We start from the raw sequence: 15,480 nt of genomic DNA, 5'->3' as shown, positions 1-15,480 counted from the left end.
GGACCTCCTGCCAGTGGGGAACTGGAAGATTCCTAGACGTAGGGCCAGGAGGACGGTCTTCCAGACCGTCGCGTTCTCCCTCTCCACCTGCCCGTTTCCCCTGGGGTTATAACTGGTAGTCCTGCTCGAGGCCATGCCCTTACTGAGAAGGTACTGACGCAGTTCGTTGCTCATGAACGACAAGCCCCTGTCGCTGTGAACGTACGTGGGGAAACCAAACAGGGTGAAGACACTATGTATGGCTTTAATGACGGTGGCCGCGGTCATGTCGGGGCAGGGGATTGCAAAGGGGAAGCGGGAGAACTCGTCGATGATGTTGAGGAAATATGTGTTGCGGTTGTTGGAGGGGAGGGGCCCTTTGAAATCGATACTGAGGCACTCAAAGGGCCGAGATGCCTTTACGAGGTGGGCCTTATCCGGTCGATAGAAGTGTGCCTTACACTGCGCACAGATTTGGCAGTCCCTGGTCATGGCTCTGACTTCCTCAGTGGAGTAGGGCAGGTTGCAGGCCTTGATGTAGTGGAGAAGCCGGGTGATCCCCAGGTGACAGAGGTTATTGTGGATAGCACGTAGTCGGTCATCTTGCACGCTGGCGCATGTGCCGTGGGACAGGGCATCTGGGGCTTCGTTGAGTTTCCCAGGACGATATACTATATCGTAATTATAGGTGCAGAGTTCGATCCTCCACCTCAAGATCTTATCATTCTCGATCTTGCCCCGCAGCGTATTATCGAACATGAAGGCTACCGATCGTTGGTCGGTGACGAGGGTAAACCTCCTACCAGCAAGGTAGTGCCTCCGGTGCCGCACGGCTTCCACGATGGCTTGGGCTTCCTTTTCGACTGAGGAGTGTCGAATTTCGGAGGTGGTGAGTGTTCGTGAAAAAAGCATACTGGTCTGCTTGCCTGATTGAGGGTAGTGGCGAGGGCGACCTCTGATGCGTCGCTCTCCACCTGGAAGGGGACGGACTCGTCCACCGCGCGCATCGCGGCTTTGGCGATATCCGCCTTGATGCAGCTAAAGGCCTGGCGGGCCTCAGCCGCCAGTGGGAAGATTGTGGTCTTGATTAGTGGGCGGGCTTTGTCCGCAAAGTTGTGGACCCACTGGGCGTAATATGAAAAGAACCCGAGGCACCTTTTCAGGGCCTTGAGGCAGTGGGGGAGGGGGAGTTGCAGGAGGGGGTGCATACGGTCGGGGTCGGGTCCTAGAACCCCGTTTTCCACGAGGTAGTCGAGGATGGCTATTCTGGTTGTGCGGAAAACACATTTCTCCTCGTTGTAAGTGAGGTTAAGTGTTCGGGCGGTTTGGAGAAATCTCTGGAGGTAGGCATCGTGGTCCTGCTGATCATGGCCGCAGATGGTGACGTTGTCCAAGTACGGAAATGTGGCCAGCAGCTCGTACTGGTCCACCAATCAGTCCATCGTGCTTTGGAAGACCGAGACCCCGTTCGTGACGCCAAAGGAGACCCGGAGGAAGTGGAAGAGGCGGCCGTCTGCCTCAAAAGCCGTGTAGTGGTGGTCCCCTGGGAGGATTGGGAGCTGGTGGTATGCAGACTTCAGATCCACTGTGGAGAACACCCGGTAGTGCGCGATCTGATTAACCATGTCTGCGATCCGGGGAAGGGGGTACGCATTGAGGTGCGTGTACTGGTTTATGGTTTGGCTGTAATCTACAACCATCCGGCTCTTTTCCCCGGTCCTGACGACCACCACCTGGGCTCTCCAGGGGTTATTGCTGGCCTCAATGATCCCCTCCCTCAAGAGCCGCTGGACCTCGGACCTGATAAAGTTCCTATCCTGGATGCTGTACCGCCTGCTTCTGGTGGCGACTGATTTGCAGTCGGTGGTGAGATTTGCAAAGAGCGGGGGAGGGTCGATCTTTAGGGTCGCGAGGCTACATTCGGTGAGTGGAGGTAGGGGCCCGCCGAAATTTAGGGTTAGGCACCTGAGGTTACATTGGAAATCCAGTCCCAATGGAAGAGGAGCGCAGAGGTCGGGGAGTACATATAATTTAAAGTTGGCATACTCGCCGCCCTGTATTGCGAGGGTTGCAGTAGTGCACCCCCGGACCTGCACCAAGTGCGACCAGGAAGATTGGGAGCGAGCAGCCTCTTACTATATCTGGATGAATGAAGCTCTCTGTGCTCCCAGAGTCGAAGAGACAGGGCGTTTCGTGGCCGTTTACCCGGACGGTCATCATAGAGCTCCGGAGGTGTTTGGGGCGCGACTGGTCAAGGGTGACCGCGCTGAGTTGCGGGGAGCCGGCGTGGTCAGAGGGGGGTGGTTCCAAGATGGCTGCCCCCATTGGTCGCACATGTCGGTCGGCATTGCAGATGGCGGCCAAGATGGCGGCCCCCGTCGGTCGCACGTGTCGGGTGGTGAGGCAGATGGTGACCAAGATGGCGGCCCCCATGAATCGCACGTGGCGGGCCACGTGGGCGAGGATGGCCAAGATGGCAGCCCCCGTGAGCGATTACGCGTCCGGGGGGCGGAGCCGGCAGACACGCTGCCACACTGCGGGATCTGCAGGCCTGTGAGTCTGAAGGTCGGGCCTGCGATTTAGAGTTTTTGGACCTGGCCAGGCAAACTTTAGCAAAATGTCCTTTTCTCCCGCAGTCGCTGCAGTTCGCGTTCCGGGCCAGGCAGCACTGCCGGGGGTGTTGAGGCTGGCTGCAGAAATAACAGGGTAGCCCCCCATGGTGGGCGGGCAGCCACGCGGCACAGGCCTGGGGTATTCTTTGGTTGGGGGTCCAGGAGGGAGTCGCGTGATCGGATGGGAACGCATTAAGGCTTTGGAACGCTACTTCCAGGGAGGAGGCTAATTTTACCGTCTCTTCCAGGTCTAGGGCACCCTTTTCGAGTCGGCTCTGTCTCACGTAGTTGGACCTGACTCCAGCCACGTAGGTGTCCCGAATGGCAAGGTCCATATTTTGAGTGGCCGTAACGGCCTGGTAATTGCAGCTTCATGCAAGGACTTTGAGGTCACGTAGGTACTCTTCCAGCGATTCCCCGGGACGCTGGCGGCGAGTGGTGAGGAGATGCCGCGCGTATACCTCGTTCACGGGCCTTACGTAGAGGCACTCTAGCATCGCGAGGGGGTCTGCGTAGGTGGAGGCTTCCTCGAGTTGAACAGAGATTCGATGGCTCACCCGTGCGTGGAGGAGACTCAGCTTCTGTTCGTCGGTGACGGAAGGCGAGGAGGAGGCGGCGAGGTAGGCCTTGAAACAGCAGAGCCAGTGAGGAAAAATTTATTTCGCCTCCGCGGCCTGCGGATCGAGTTTCAGTCGGTCAGGTTTGAGGGCCGATTCCATAGTGGTGTTGTAGTTGATTAAATTGATGCGACCATCAATTCACACAAAACCAGGAGTAGAAGTAAACTGTGGCTTTAATCAACTATAACAGTGCCTGCCTGCGACTGATCTGTTAGTGGGAGCCGCCTACAGGGCGACTGCTCTTATACCTCCCCTCAAAGGGTGGAGCCAGGGGCAGAGCCCACACAGACCCCAACATGCTACATCATATGTAATACCTTACAATGGTCCATAGGTGGAGCCCACATGGGCAACAGCGTAATACAGATATGGACATGGTGAATTGTGACAGCAATACATTCACCACACTCTGCACAGGAGTCCAGTCATGCTAAGAGCTGTTGGAACACTTTGGCAAATCCTTACAATGTTTATCACGTTATTGTAGCACATTCTTAAGATCAAAACACATTAACGTAGTGTTAATTTAAAATTATTTTAAAAGCAATCAAAAGAAACCTGGGCGAAAGAGAAAATGCTGGAAAATCTCAGCAGGTCAAAGGGTCACATGGACTCGAGACGTTAGCTCTTTTCTCTCCTTACAGATGCTGCCAGACCTGCTGAGATTTTCCCGCATTTTCTCTTGTTTCAGATTCCAGCATCCGCAGTAATTTGCTTTTATCAAAAGAATCTTCGGCTTGGATTTCTCGTCCGCGGGCGCGCACACTCGGCGGGCGCGCACACTCGGCGGGCGCGCACACTCGGCGGGCGCGCACACTCGGCGGGCCCAGGAGCAGACACGCTCAGGCTCCGATCGGGATTTTGCGCGGGCTGGCCAATTAACGAGCAGTCAGCGTGAAACATGAGCTGGGAAGGGCAGGACGAGGGCAGTCGCTGAGGGTGCAGCTGGTAGTTCTAATGTGCTCTCTCAGGGGGACAGCCACTATGAAGCTGTCTCAGGGAGACTTGTGAAAAAATAAATAGCAAGTACAGGAGGGAAGAGACCCTTAACTGATCACACACTTCAGGAATTCAATTGAACTCCAGATGGGCGGGTCATCTGCCACCATTCTCATTGCTGACAAAATGGCATGGCAACAGGAAGCACCTGCCCGTGGCATTTTGCCTTCCTTCTCACTTCCCAGCCCACCCCCAAAAGACTGGTAAAATTAAGCCCATTAACCCTGTTTCTCTAAGCACAGGCAGGCTGCCTGACCTTCTGTTTTTTATGTCAGATTTCCAGCAGCCACAGTATTTTGTTATATCACTGGACGATTCTGAACTGAACCTGAAGTGAGTGAACTATTAAAGGATGTCTTAGGGCAGCGATGTTTGACGTTTAACAAGCATGATCATTTTCCGCTATGACAGATACAAGGATGAGTCCGTGCATGTTTTTCCACATACCGAGATATCGGAGCCAGTGACGATATTCCCAAAGACTGTGAAGAGCTGACAGCTCATTTGAGAATAATCTACAATACTGCCCCTGCAGGATCTATGATAAGAAGGGTGGAAAATACCCAAAACCTGAACACCTCCTTTCGCCTTCCCTCCTTAACCTCCTCTGCCTCATTTTGTCAGAGATCCTGGTTGCACAGTAACTGATCTTCACTAGCCATGTTAAAATGCCAAAAATAGCTGCCTGGCAAGTTGCCGGAGAGTAAAGAACACACCAGCCTATCCACCAACCTTGCCTAAGTTGTTTCTTCAGAGGAGGACGGAAGAAGGTCTGAGACAGAGTTACTTCACAAATGTAAAATACCACATGTGAATTCTTGTTTTACAGATTTGGATGTAGGTTATACAACTCAAGCATGTAGAAAGGACAATTGGAAATTGAGAATTGAAATTCTACCTGACTGCATTCCATGGATTACTGTGTGCAGCAAAGCTACCTGTCAGGTGAGACATAATTTCCCCAAATTATTATTGTTGGATTCGGGTGGGGGAGGGTGAGCACCTAGATTTTGATATGAATGACACAGAAGTGATTATATATATATACAGGGCAATTTCCACACTGCACTCACTCCTGCAGGTTCAAAGAGAAGTAAGCTGAGCTACTTTGATGCTGTCTGAACACTGGGAGACCAGGGGATAGCGGAGAAAAAAATTCCTGTTTGCTTTATTTGTAACAAAATCATGAGCTTGTTCCTTTCAAAGTACACATTGGCGGGATTTTGCGGTTTTGCCCTCCGTGGGACCGAAAATTTCCACTCCAAGGCAATGGGCCCGTCGCCGGTCCGTCACTTTTTCCACACGCGATGACTCCCCAGAAAATCCTACCAATTGATGTGATTGCACTTAGTACATCGATTAAATCCTTCCTCCCCACTTAGCTAACTTCCAGCAGGATTCCTATTATTCATCCAGTCATATTCACAGGGATACACGAAGATAGCAAACATTTATTCAGCTGCTTTTATGTTGATCCTTCAAAACTGTGCATCAGCCACTGGGCTACGGGAAACCGATTTAGCAGTTAAGCTGTGGGGCCAGTCAACAGACACCAGGTTAAAATATCAACATGAAAGTAGCCTTAGCTTGCAAAAAGAATGGGACATTTGCTCCAAAAATATGTTTCTGGATCATCCAGCAGTTTTGACTTCTTTACAAACCTTTCAAATAATCCTAAAAGCCAGTTTGTAGAACCGATTAACCTGTCTGTATGACAGGAGTCAACATTCCGGACTTTCCCCTTCTCCCCTCACCCATCTCATTTCCCTCAGCCCTGATAGAGTCTTAGAATTTTACGGTTCTTATAGCCTACCATTTTATTGCTGTTAAATACAATACAGCATTTAGGGTTATTATTATTACTTTGTTAAAAAATTACAAATTGTTTGTATTATATTGATGTTTTCTATGTGATAATCTGAATTTTTGGAATGAAAATATTTATCACAAAATATAATTTGAAAATACAATTCAGCAGAGTTTTTCAACCCTCTTTTGGTTAAGGAACCCCGTAATATATTGTGAACTCCAAACTCCTCTCTCCCTCTTCCACGTCCATCATGTGTAAATTAGGAATCAAAAATGAAACTAAAGTAAAACACGAGTGAATTAATTAATTAGTTTTCATTAAATTTGAGAGCAATTGTCTTGATTTTGCACCTGCATTTACCGCAAGTGCAAATAGCAAGATGGACGCAAAATCTCGCAAGACTCAGAAAACCAGTGCCAGGCGATTATCATAGAATTTACAGTGCAGAAGGTGGCCATTCGGCCCATCGAGTCTGCACCGGCTCTGGGAAAGAGCGCCCTACCCAAGGTCAATACCTCCACCCTATCCCCATAACCCAGTAACCCCACCCAACACTAAGGGCAATTTTGGACACTAAGGGCAATTTATCATGGCCAATCCACCTAACCCGCACATCTTTGAACTGTGGGAGGAAACCGGAGCACCCGGAGGAAACCCACGCACACACGGGGAGGATGTGCAGACTCCGCACAGACAGTGACCCAAGCCGGAATCGAACCTGGGACCCTGGAGCTGTGAAGCAATTGTGCTATTCACCTCTAGGGGGTGCCTCTAGGAGGCTCCACTCCTTATTGCTCGGACATTCAATGGCATTACCATCGCTGAATACCCCACTATCAAAATCCTGCAGGTTACGATTAACCAGAAACTGAACTGGATTAGCCATATAAAGAGTGGGTCAGAGACTAGGGATTCTGTGGCAAGTAACTCACCTCCTGACTCCCCAAAGCCTATCCACCATCTACAAGGCACAAGTCAGGAGTGTAATGGAATACTCACCACTTGCCTGGATGAGTGCAGCTCCAACAACACTCAGAAAGCTCAACACCATCCAGGACAAAGCAACCCACTTTATTGCTCCCCCTTCCATAAACATTCACTCCCTGCACCACTGACGCACAGTAGCAGCTGTGTATTCCATCTACAAGATGCACTACAGGAACTCACCAAGACAGCACCTTCCAAACCCACAACAGAAACCATCAGGAGAAGGGCAGCAGCCACATGGGAACACCACCAGCTAGAAGCTTCTCTCCAAGTCACTCACCATCCTTCACTATCACTGGGTCAAAATCCTGGAACTCCCTCCCTAACAGCACTGTGGATGTAAGGTAAAGTTGCCATAGTCTCAAATGATCATAGGCCGTTCTCCCCTTTGAGGGGGAGAGCTGACTGGTGGTGATTTAACCTGAGGATCACCATACCTCAGGCGAGGGGCAAGGTTAAGAAGGCAGGCCTTCATGAATAACCTCAGCCGGTACGAGAATATGAACTCCGGTGCTGGCGTTGCTCTACATCAGGAACCGGTTGTCTAGCCAAGTGAGCTAAACCGGCCCCCATGGACGTAGCTACACCACAGGGACTGCAGGTAGCTCACCACCGCCTTCTCAAGGACAATAAGGTATGGTCAATAAATGCTGGCCTATCCAGCAAAGCCCACATTCCATAAAAATGAAAAATAAAATAACCCACTGTACCTTTTCTAGAATCAATGAACACCACAGTGTAAATTGGTACGTTTAAAAATAGCTTTGAAAAATGTGATCCATTGATAAATTTTCCCTATGCTTGAAAAAAATGTCTGGGAAGGTAATAAAATCATCCAGGCCTTTTGAAGGTTCAGAAACCACAAACCACAAACACATAAACCTCTTGACTACAAGTGTTGTAGAATTGACTGTAGAGATCAGACAGCCTGAACTGTCAATCAAACAATGTTTCCTCTGGGGAGCAGCTGTTCTAGAACATAGAACATACAGCGCAGAAGGAGGCCATCCACCCATTGAGTCTGCATCGACCCACTTAAACCCTCAATTCCACCCCATCCCCCAAACCCAATAACCCTTCCTATCTTTTTGGACACTAAGGGCAATTTATCATGGCCAATCCATCTAACGTGCACGTCTTTGGACTGTGGGAGGAAACCGGAGCACCCAGGGGAAACCCACGCACACACGGGGAGAATGTGCAGACTCCTCACAGACAGTGACCCAGCAAGGAATCGAACCTGGGACCCTGGCGCTGTGAAGCCACAGTGCTAACCACTATGCTACCGTGCTGCCCCACGTTCTGTTATCCTAATAGGTGACTGGGTTCTCAGCCAAATATGCTCAAATAAGGGGATGGGTGGAAGGGCAGAGATTGGCATAAGGGGTATGAAAGGACTTAGAATCATAGACTCATAGAATTTAGAGTGCAGAAGGAGGTCATTCGGCCCATCGAGTCTGCACCGGCTCTTGGAAAGAGCACCCTACCCAAGGTCCACACTTCTCCCTTTAACCCAATAACCCCACCCAACACTAAGGGCAATTTTGGACACTAAGGGCAATTTAGCTTGGCCAATCCACCTAACCTGCACATCTTTGGACTGTGGGAGGAAACCGGAGCACCCGGAGGAAACCCACGCACACGGGGAGAACGTGCCGACTCCGCACAGACAGTGACCCAAGCCGGGAATCGAACCTGGGACCCTGGAGTTGTGAAGCAATTGTGCTAACCACAATGCCACCGTGCTGCCCCACGTTCTGTTTTCCTAATAGGTGATTATGTGTGGGTGGAAGGGCAAAGCCTGGCATAGGAGGCATGAGGGGACATGGGGATGGGTGAGGGGCTAACTTGGCATGGGGATACGAGGGAGACCTTTTGAACTTACCTTTCATGCATACTATAGTTCACGACTCTACTGAGGGACCATGAGCCACAACATTTTTAAAACCTGGCCCGACTCCATGAAAATTGCAAAGGAGTAGAACATGCCCATTTTCGTAATGGAGCAAGTACGGTCACGTGTGCCAGATGCAGCCTTCTGACAGGAAGCAGCATGCACAGGAATGGGGTCAGGAATCCTGGAATCTGGACCCACACACTATTTTTAAAGGGCTCCTGAATCATCCCAACTCAATGAAAATCCAGGGCAATATATCGAAAAATTTTAAAATTTGGTTTTCAAATGAGCTGAAAATTGCATGGAACTCTTTAGGGATGCTCAGGGAACCCTTGTCTTCCGGTTGTGGTGGTGTGTATTAGGGGTAATACGGTACACCATGATTGCCGAGGAACTATTGGAGGACAGATGCTGCGTTCTGATTGGATCTGCCGCCTACTGGGCTCCACCCAGATAGGCGGGGTATAAGAACCCGGTTTCTCCCAGCGGCTGCATTCTGTGACTGAGCTGCTGGGGAACAAGTCTGCTCAATAAAGCCTCGATTGACGTTCTCTACGTCTCGCCTCGTGTGTGATCGATGGTGCTACACCGGTAAACCCTGATTAAAAACACTGTAACACAGGAACAGCCATAGCATCCTCTGTACACCTTGTCCTCTTTGGAGTTTCCATAGAGTCTGACACAGTTACCCAGGTTTACCCATCATTTTCCTGTCATTGTCCAGCTCCCTGCAATTACCATCACATGGACCCCTTCTTGACTTTCCAGACCCAGCCAGTATAACTACATCGATGTTTTAAAAAGCAGACAATGCCACAAACACCAGCAGGTCTGGCAGCATCTGTGGAGAGAGAAACGGAGTTAACCTTTCAACTGAAAAGGGGAAGGGAAAGAACAAAAGGAGGTTTTGTGATAGGGAGAAGGGTGGGAGAGATCAACTGATAAAAGATTTGATGGTGCCAAAGGCAAAGGTAAAGGTTGTGGGGAAGAAACAAAATGTTCGTCCAGAATGGGTGTGTGTGGTAGAATAACGAATAGCTGTGTTCAAAAGCAAAATATGGCAAACAAGATTAAGACTGGCACATGCAAAAAGAAACAGAATCAAAATGGAGGGACAGACATGAGGTATGAAATTATTGAACTCAATGTTGAGTCCAGAGGGCTGTAAAGTGCCTATTTGGGAGGTTGGGTGCTGCTCTTTATGCTTGCATTAGTGCAAGGTGGGTGGGGAATGAAAATGAAAGGCAACCGGAAACTTAGTGCCATGCTTCCAGACAGAACGGAGGTGTTCCGCAAAGCGGTCATCCAGTCTGCATGTGGCTTCCCCTTTGTCGAGGAAACCACGTTGTGAGTAGCGAATACAGTAGACTAAATTGAAAGAAGCACACATAAACCGCTGCTTCACCTGGAAGGAGCATTTGGGGCCTTGGATGTGAGGAAAGAGGAGGTAAAGGGGCAGATGTTTCACCTCCTGCGTTTGCATGGGAAGGTGCTGTGGGATTGAGACTTGTTGGAGGTAATTGAGGAATCGACCAGGGTGTTGTGGAGGGAATGGCCCCTTCGGAATGCTGACATAGGAAGTGATTGATTAAAATTTTTAGGGCTTTGAGCAGCTGAATAACCTATTCCTGTGTCTGATACTATCTAAGCATGCACCTCCACATTGAGGTGTGATGCTTCATCTTATGCTCCCTCCTAACTCTCCTAATATTATTTCCCCAAAGAGGATGCCTCCAGGCACTTGCTTCTGGAGTGCTTGATGAGTATTGATATCATTGGGTTGCTTTCTGCATCACCCATAATAACAATAATAATAATAATCTTTATTGTCACAAGTAGGATTACATTCACACTGCAATGAAGTTACTGTGAAAGTCCTCTAGTCGCCACATTCCGGCGCCTGTTCATGTACACTGAGGGAGAATTCAGAATGTCCAATTCACCTAACAGCACGTCTTTCGGGACTTTTGGGAGGAAACCGGAACACCCGGAGGAAATCCACGCAGACACGGGGAGAACGCGTAGACTCCACACAGACGGTGATCCAAGTCGGGAACCGAACCTGGGATCCTGAAGCTGTGAAGCAACAGTGCTAACCACTGTGCTATCGTGCTGCCCATCCTAACCCTTGATAGTGACGTCATGGGAGATCCCTGTTCAAAGAAAGGGCAATGTGTTAACGCTGCAACCAATGGCTGTGACTCCAGTAACAAGGTCTGAATGGCTCTTTGCAGCAGAGGGGTAAATGTGAATGAGTGTAAAATGGAAACAGGAAGAATTTGAATTCTGGGCTTGTTCTCCAAGGTTCTCCCAAAGGCAGGAGGTTTAGAGAGGATTTAAGGTAAAATCTTTTTTTGTTGGTGCAGGCTTGATGGGCTGATGGGCCTCTTCTGTACTGTGTGATTCTATTGTTGCTAACTTTTGCCTTAGTTTAATTGCTCTGTTTTATCACCTTTGCTCTTGAATCGCCAGGTATCTTTATGATACCGCCACGTGGTTCAAGTACTGATCAATAATCCAATACACCGCTTAGTGAGATTTAAATCAAAGCACATTTGTTATACACAGTAATCACTACTCATGTAAAAATTCTACGTCTAAGCTACTTCTACAGCTAACAGGCCAATACTTAACTTGGAACTGGCCCACCAGGTCAGGGAAACGAATGGCCTTTCGTTCGGGTTCTGAGCCTGCGGGATTCAAAGTTGGTACAGATTGATAGCTAGGAGCGCCTATCTCGTAGCGAGCGTTGAAGTAAGACTTACTGGATATCGGCGGCGGCTGAACCGGTCACTGTCAAGGGTTGGTTCGCGTTGCTGAGTGACCCGGTCAAGAAGAACGATTTGAACTTGGACTCTATTCTTATAGTCCCCAGGGGCTTCCCGCCTTTTGGGGCGGACCCTGTACTTGGTTCCAAGTGATTGGACTTTGTCCCAATCACTTGGTTCGATTGTCTCCAATGCTAGAGCGGTTCCCTGATCGATGGGCGGTCCTGAGGTGGTCGTTCACCTCCCTTTGTGTAGGCTTCTCCTGGCGCCAAAGAGTCTGGTTTTGCTTTGTGTGTCTAAATGTTGCTCATTGTTACTGGGGATTGCTCATTAGTATGCAGATGGCTGGTGTTTTGTTATGCTGATGGTTGCTGGTATCGATCTTGTTTGGCCTTTCCAGAGGTAAATACACACTCAACCTGCAGCTGCTCGTTTGTGTCCTGTTGGCTGACTTTCCCATCAGTCTTTGCCGTTCGCCATTTTAAATCGGGAGTTAGCCATTTTAAGTGGCTACACTATGATTCCCCAGGAACAGGAAACGTGCACAAGGAGTTTGATGCACTATCAATTACGATGAGACAAGAGTAGAATGTAATCGAGGCTTTATTACACAGAGATGTGTGGCCTCCTACTGCAGCTTACAAAATGGCTGCTGTTCGGAGAGCACACACATTTATACTCCACCTCCTGGGTGGAGCCAGCAGGCAGGGATCTACCCCCGTACCTGTAGTACAGGGGCCTTACCGTAATACCCATATATACAATATAATACAACAGTGGTGACTACCACATTCACCCTCTGTTAAAAATGAGTCCAGCGGGGGGGTGTGGAAAACTATATACATACAGATTGGTTTTAAAATTACAGAGGTTACAAATTTAGACGATCGGGCGCCTTGATCTGTCGTTGAGAGCGCCGCAGTGCTGGTGGCGACTCATGCGTCGACTTGGTCTTCGGTGACTCAAGGAGCGTGTCAAAATCCTCCTGGGTGGGAGCAAGGGGAGGACGGATTGTCCTGGAGAGGGGGCTGCGGTGGGGTGCACGGGGGAGGGAAGGTGGTGCCGGGGCGGGGGGTGTGTGGTTGTGGGGACCCAGCTGGTGCCAGATCCCTGAGGGAGAGCAGGTTTGAATGTTCAGCGGCCGAAACGGCCTGGCAGTCACAGTCTCTCACCAAGGCGAGCAGGGCACGCCAAAAATCTTCCACAGACTCACTGGGAAGTTAGTGCCGCGTGGATAGGAGGTGCTTGGCGTAGATCTTGTTGGTCTGCTGAGCGTAATTCTCCTTCAGTAGCGCCATGGCCTCTGCGTAGGTAGGCACGTTCTGGACAAGGGGAAAAACATTGGAGCTCAGCCGCGTGTACAGAATCTGGAGCTTCTGTGCTTCTGAGATTGGGTCTGGCACAGACCCGATGTATGCTTCAAAGCAAGCTCGCCAATGTTGGAAGTCCTTTTTGGCGTTGTCTGCTTGAGGATGCAACTGCAGGCGATCCGGCTTGATGCGAAGGTCCATCTCTGAAAAATCTCTGTGTAATAAATTGATGCACTATCAATTACGACGAGACGAGAGTAGAATGTAATCGAGGCTTTATTACAGAGGATTATAGCCTCCCACAGCAGCTTACGAAATGGCTGCTGTTCGGAGAGCACACACATTTATACTCCGCATCCTGGGCGGAGCCAGCAGGCAGGGATCTACCCCCGTACCTGTAGTACAGGGTCCTTACCGTAATACCCACATATACAATATAATATAACAGTGGTGACTACCACAGAGTTTAATTAAAATTAGGTGTGTTAGTTGATCCTCCAGAAACTGACCAACCAGCAAGGGTATATGTGAGAGCACTCGTCACTTTTCGATCACTGCATGAAAGCAGCCTCGTCATTGGACAGAGAAGGAGATTCCATTTCATTTGTGTGGACAAGGACACGGTACAAATAAATGTTCTGCTAACTTGAGCATGGGAGTATTAGTGTGGTACGTGCATGACAGAAATTCAACAGTATTAATTGTAAAAGAAATCCACCTTCATGAAAATGTATGTGACCTTTGTTTGAGATTTAAATACTTTGTTGGAGCCTTGAGCCTGAGACAAAAATAACTCTCCACTATCCTAGTAATCATTCCCTTCCCTTCCACAGAGGTGCTGCCCATTTATGGTATCGCACCTTTCCCACACATTTCGCAGAATGGAACATTGCATATTTTAAAAACGAGGCCCCACAGTGTCAGGGACCCGGGTTCAATTCCAGCCTTGGGTGACTGTGTGGAGTTTGCACTTTCTCCCCGTGTCTGCGTGTGTTCCCTCCAGTTGCTCTGGTTTCCTCCCACAAGTGGATTGTGGATTGGCCATGATAAATTGCCCCTTCATGTCCAAGGATCATAGAATCGTTACAGTGCAGGAGGCGGCCATTAGTCTCATCGAGTCCCTTCGAATGAGCAATCTACCCATTTACACTCCCTCATCCAACCTGCCCTCTCCCCATAACCCCATAATCTAACCTGCACATGCCTGTACACGAAGGGGCAATTTATCATGGCCAATCCACCTAACTGGCACATCTTTGGACTGTGGGAGGACACCAGAGCACCCGGAGGAAGCCCACGCAGACACGGGGAAAACGTACAAACTCCACACAGTTACCCAAGGCCGGACTTGAACCCAGTTCCCTGACAGTGTGAGGCAGCAGTGTTAACAAGTGTGCAAATTAGGTAGATTGGCCATTTTAAATTGTCCCTTAGTGTCCACAAATGTGCAGGTTGGTTGGATTGGGGTTATGAGGATGGGGCCAAGAGAGTGGGCAAAGCTAAGGTATTCTTTCAGAGGGTGGGTGCAGACTTAATGGGCCGAATGGCCTCCTTCTGCACTGTAGGGGTTCTATGGATCTATGTATAAATGAGAGCTGGGTCAGCTGGCCAAAACTGACATACATTTTTCATAAATTGTTTTAAATTATCATTGTTTCTGCATCTGATCTCAGAATTTGGAACATGGCAAATGGGCCTTTCGTTGCTCCAGACAATCTTTGGCAACAATCCCAAGGCTGTTTCTCAGTCTGATGCATGAGAATTGCACCCAGCTGATGTGAAACCACGGCAGAAATCGTTTCCAAAAAGACTTCCAGCATTAATGTGGTGTGAAATGGCACTGCATGCCACTGAATAGCATCTGTGGAATAGTACCCTGGGCGTTCTGTGAGCCTGTGCCAATACCAGACCTATTAACGTCACAATCAGCGGGCATGGCATAGATTGCAAGCCCAATAGCAGGAGTGTCTCACCTCACTGTGGAGATTTTTAAATTAACATGAAAGGCACCTGCCACTTCTGAGCAAACTATGGGTTGATGACAATTTCAGTCCACGGAGGCTGCTCCCAACTAAATTGACATGTTGATGCAATATGTCAAATTTTTAAAAATGAGCAATTATTGTGACCCTCGAACAGCAGGGGCTAACTCAAATATTCCTCCTCTTCATTTACCTGCTGCTCATTGGCAAGATGACATGCAGGTGTAGAGGTTGAAATTTTGGGGCTGTTCCCGCTGGTGGGATCTTCTGACCCGGCAATAGGCCCTCCCCCCCCCCACCGCGGGTTCCTCAGCGGCGGAGGGTGCAAGCAACGGGAAAACCTGGTGACAGCAGCGATACCAGAAAATCCCGCCGCTTGTTTAAAGGCAGGCCGTCTCCGACAACCTCATGTGGAAGGGGGGGTGGAACATCCCATCGAGAGGCTACGTCCTCACATCTTCCAGTGGCAACCAGTTCTACCTCAGCAATGCCTTTCCTTGCTCCATCATTAAATAT

At 49.4% G+C, this 15,480-nt stretch overlaps 1 protein-coding gene and 1 long non-coding RNA gene across 6 annotated transcripts in view; one reads left to right on the top strand and one right to left on the bottom strand.

Moving 5' to 3' along the window:
• The window catches only part of jcada (junctional cadherin 5 associated a), a 483,762-nt gene that overhangs the window by 261,916 nt on the left and 206,366 nt on the right, over positions 1-15,480 (top strand). For all 5 annotated transcript variants that reach the window (XM_072508374.1, XM_072508375.1, XM_072508378.1 and 2 more), the window contains one exon: positions 5,040-5,155. The gene's annotated coding sequence lies outside the window, so the exon portion shown is untranslated. The remainder of the gene's footprint in view (positions 1-5,039; positions 5,156-15,480) is intronic.
• Positions 1-15,480, bottom strand: part of LOC140424857 (uncharacterized) — a 128,669-nt gene that overhangs the window by 39,683 nt on the left and 73,506 nt on the right. The gene's annotated exons all lie outside the window — the stretch shown is intronic.

The sequence above is a fragment of the Scyliorhinus torazame genome, chromosome 6 (assembly GCF_047496885.1).
Source record: "Scyliorhinus torazame isolate Kashiwa2021f chromosome 6, sScyTor2.1, whole genome shotgun sequence".
NCBI classification, from domain to species: Eukaryota; Metazoa; Chordata; class Chondrichthyes; order Carcharhiniformes; family Scyliorhinidae; genus Scyliorhinus; species Scyliorhinus torazame.
This window is presented reverse-complemented; position numbering and strand designations above follow the sequence as displayed.